General features: G+C 38.5%; 1 long non-coding RNA gene across 1 annotated transcript; it reads left to right on the top strand.

Annotated features, from left to right (window-relative positions):
- Positions 1-311: 311 nt before the first annotated feature.
- Positions 312-4,046, top strand: LOC121984591. Its single transcript, XR_006112953.1, has 4 exons — positions 312-956; positions 3,313-3,499; positions 3,574-3,639; positions 3,966-4,046. It is a non-coding gene; the product is annotated as an uncharacterized LOC121984591 (long non-coding RNA).
- Positions 4,047-4,499: the final 453 nt, after the last annotated feature.

Below are 4,499 nucleotides of genomic sequence, written 5' to 3'. Positions count from 1 at the left end.
CTACAACAAAAACCCTCATAGACATCAGTGGAACAACAACGGTTTTAAGCAAAAATCGATGTCTTTGAGTATTTTACATCGGTTTTTTCAAAAACCGGTGTCTATGAGCGCAGATTTTAGCTTATAGACATCGGTTTTTTAGGCGATGTCTATGAGCGTCTTTTTTTTCGTTAATAGACATCGATTTTAACTGCGGTTTTTAAAATCCGGTGTTAATGAACCAAAATAAAATATTTTAATATTCCCACAACCAAAATTTACATTCCCTCCAAACCTAAATCTATATCACGCCCCTTCCTCACGCGACTATCTCTCTCGTCTAAACCTAAACCTAAACCTCCACCATCTCTCTCAACCTCATCTGCCTCTTCTCCTTCTTAGATCGACGCCCTTCTTCTCCGTCCGCGTCGCATCAAAAAAAGCACCGCCTGCGAGCGAGCTCCTCTCCGCGAGCCCTAGCCACCTTCCTCTCCGCGAGCGAGCTCCTCTCCGCGAGCCACCGCCCTCTCCACGAGCGAGCTCCTCTTCGCGACCAGCCACCTTCCTCGCCGCCGTTCTTCTCCTCAGCTTCATCCGGGTGGGTTTTCACCCCGTTCCTGCTTCCTCCTCTGGCGCCCCTTGGTAGGTCGGGGGATGAGGTGATTGATAGAAGGGTGGCGCGGTTGGACCCGGGGAGCGTGCTCGATGGGTAGGTTAGGGTTCCGGGTGGCGTTGGGGTGTGCGGCCGTGTCGTGCGCCATCGCTGCGGCGCTAGTTGGTCGGAGGCTGAGGAGCAGGAGGCAGTGGAGCCGAGCGGTGGAGCTGGTGAGGGAGTTCGAGGAGGCGTGCGCCACCCCTGTCGGGAGGCTGCGTCAGGTGGTCGATGCCATGGCGGTGGAGATGCACGCAGGGCTCGCGTCGGATGGGGGTAGCAAGCTCAAGATGTTGCTGACCTTCATCGATAAACTTCCCGATGGGTGAATGATCTCTCTCCTTTGTTTCGTTTTCCATTTGTCTATTAGAGTTTTGCAGTTTTCTCCTTACAAAAGATCGAAGTTCTCACCTTTTTTTTTTGTTGGATTTCCTGTTTGATGAATCTTGGCTTGGGCTTTAATTGCAGGTATGCAATCGCTTGTGCGCTTTGTTGTACTGGCAAAGTGCTCTTTTTTTCCCTGCTCGTTGCGCCTGTATAATTGATTTTCATTTCTTGCTCGTTGCGCCTGTTGTGTGTTTACAAGAGCTTTGGCTCACTATTCCTGGCTCTCTTGTCAATTTAACTGAGCCACTTTCACAGATAAACTGATTCTAGATGCCGAGTTTTTTGAATTGTCCGTCTGTTTTTTGTTCTGGCTTCTTATCATTTTAGTTTGTAGGTATCTTGTTAAGTTTCCATTTACTGCTTTTTGGGTGCACATACATAAGATGTTCTCTCATAATTAAAGACTAGAGACAACTTAAAAGAATTATTGTTGTTTTCTTAGACTAGATTACTTTGTTCTACATGCATTTTATAATTATAATCTCGTTTTAAACACATCAAACAAATGCAGTGTTATAATAAGTTGTCCAGGCTGCATTTTATGCAGCTGTCTATGTGTATATGATTGAGGGCCATCATGCAACCTATGTTGTTTACTTCATCTGTTAGGATTACACTGCTTATGCAACCTGCATTTGTGAAGAGGCTGAGAAACATAAAATGCTGTTCATTTCAACCAGTTTGGATTGAACGAACCAAATAAAAGCTTCAATTATTACTTGCGCTGAAAATGTTGTTCATTTCAACCAGTTCGTGTATTGCCTATGCTAGTGTTGTCTTCTAAAATAGTTCGTGTATTGCCGTTAATGTTGTTCTAAGGAAAGAATTTATCTCACAATTCATTGTTTACTTAACATTTTGCTCCTTGCATTTCGCTAAGTTAGTTTGCTAAAACAAAAGAACACTTTGTAAGAATGTTTTCCTTATTTTCTCCTCCTTGGTAATATTTTAAGAACTATTGGCAATGCACTTATTGAGATTGTTTTCATGTCTAATTTGAATATTTTGATCTCTGAGTGTCTGGAATGAGAAGATTAAGTTCATAATGTTATGAATGGAGTGAACTATTGGCAATGACACTGCTTGAACAAGAAGCAATTTTTGTTCAGTGGAGTTGAGGGAGAGTTTTATTTTTACTGTATTCATCTATTTATTTTAGTCTTAAAGTTCTCCTGGTTAATGAAGTTCTAACAATAGCAACTAGGGGGCTTAGAGTGTTCTGCTAACAAATTCATTAAGCATGAAAAGTTGATCTCCTTTCAAAATGGTTGACATTTAATAAGCAAACTATGGTTGGAAAATAACAACACCAAGAATGACGACAGGATTAATCACTCTTCCTTTTTGCATCTTTAAATTCAAGTGTTCCAATAATATTACTTAACAGGACAACTTTAATAAGCTATCAATGAAAATAAATATTTTGAACCCTTCAAACTTGATTGTAGGGTTCTTCATGCTCAACTTCATTAATTTGTGTAAACTTTTTTGAAGGATGTATCAGAAGAGAATTCAAGTACATTAAATGATTTTGAACTTGCATGTTTGACCCAAATTATTATTATTTTTATTTTTTGTCCTTCAGTTATCTGTTCATTTTCAGCTATGTTTTGGTCATTATTCCTATTTCAGATTTTTAGATGTTCGTTTGCATTTGTGTCAAATTCAGCTTCAGTGCAAAATAAATCAGAAGAATGTTCTATCAACCAGTATGACCAAAGTTAGATTTAATTCCCCCATTTAAATGTGGTATATGGTCTTGCTTATGGTGAAGGAGGCCTTTGTCAATCATCATGGTTTATTTTAATTATTCTGAATAGATGCTAAATTAATTCGTGTTTGAATGAAATTAGTTAGCTTCCTCACATGCAAAAAATGCAACGTTTTAGGCTTCTCAATTTCTATGTTCAACCCTTAAAAGCAAGTTTTGTGGTCTCATGACCTGTTACAGCCCATAGCTCTGGTTCAAAAGGATGTTGAGACTGATATGAAATACCCAGTTTTGTGTGCCACCAGAGGTTGTCGTCGGCTGTTGAATTTTATTTGTTAGTAAAGGATTTGATTTGGTACTAAGAATCTTTATGCTGAAGCTTATTATCATTGCTAGTCAAAGATAACTTATACCATTCGATAAACAACGTTAAAACATTCTAAAATTTTCCCAGCTAACCTGCTCTAGTTATTTTGTTCCTCAAAATTTCTATTTAGGTAAGATTGAAACATTAAACTACTTATTAAGGACAATACATAGTCACTCAACCTATTTTGTTAATTGTGAGATTTTAAAATTGCAGCATGGATCCCGAACACAAAAGGGAATCAATCGAGAAATACCAGGGGCCTTCTCAGTCCTAAGATTGACATTTTTCTGGTATTGGTGAACTTACATGTGTCCATTTACATGGCATTTCGAGATTCTTGGATCATTTCTGCTCATATCATATGCTTGCTCTCGGTGCCTGGGTAGAAAGCTAATTCACTGTAAGCGAATCCTCAAACTGAGATTCATCATGTTGCCTACATCGAACCATGATTCATATTCTTGGATGATGCAGGTTGATTCGTCGTCTAGCTAAAGAATATGCAAGCTAGAATAACTGGCCACTGCTGTACAGAACTAGGTAATCCATGTGTTCTCCATTTTTTTTTGTCAAAACAGTTATCCAAGTAAAGCCAGACTCTGTTTATTTTGTAGTAAACAGGTATGATCTACCGGGGTCGTGTTGTGAAGTCTGGCAAAAATACCTAAATATGAAATGGTGAAAATATTTGTTAGGGCTTTCCATCCAGTAATATATCCATGTACTTTTCTTCTTGAAGAGAGGAACATTTAAATGTTCAGAATATTAGAGAGTTTGTAGACACAATGTTTGCACTTTTCCTAATATGTTCTTTATCTTTGATCTTATTCTTATTCTCCTTGTTGCATTTCTTTACACTCTAACAGGGAGCAGAGGTAGATGTAAAAAGGCTAACTAAGAGGCCTACTCCTCCTCGATTTGGTCGCACCTTGACTGAAGCACAAAAGGCAAGCTAATTATTTTGCCTCAGTCTCGATGTTGTCCTGTGACTGATTTCTTTAATTTTTTTTGATTGATTGACATTTCTTTGAATTGTTTCTGATGTGTTCAAATCATACGTTGTCCAAGTTATCTAGTTTAACTTTATTGCTATTACTTAAATTCAAAATTCATCCTGTCATCCTGTCATTAAACATTAAATGTGTGGGAATTTACTAGAATCTACTCCTACATGAAGCAAATGAATAAAAACTACAAGTAAAGTTTACCTACCCTGTTATGACTTCAGAAGAACATGCTGAATTTTCCATGTATACTGACCTTTAATATAGAGGGCTACAAGAGGATTATATCTTAGGTCAAGACACTCCAAATCCATCATAAACCAAAGGGAAAATAGTTTCTACTTACTAGAGGATTGAATGGACCCAAAAGGAAGCTCTAACTTGTTGTTTTGGGTG

Source organism: Zingiber officinale, chromosome 1B (assembly GCF_018446385.1).
Source record: "Zingiber officinale cultivar Zhangliang chromosome 1B, Zo_v1.1, whole genome shotgun sequence".
Lineage (NCBI taxonomy): Eukaryota > Viridiplantae > Streptophyta > Magnoliopsida > Zingiberales > Zingiberaceae > Zingiber > Zingiber officinale.
The sequence above is the reverse complement of the archived record's forward strand: the minus strand, read 5'-3'. Positions and strand labels throughout refer to the sequence as shown.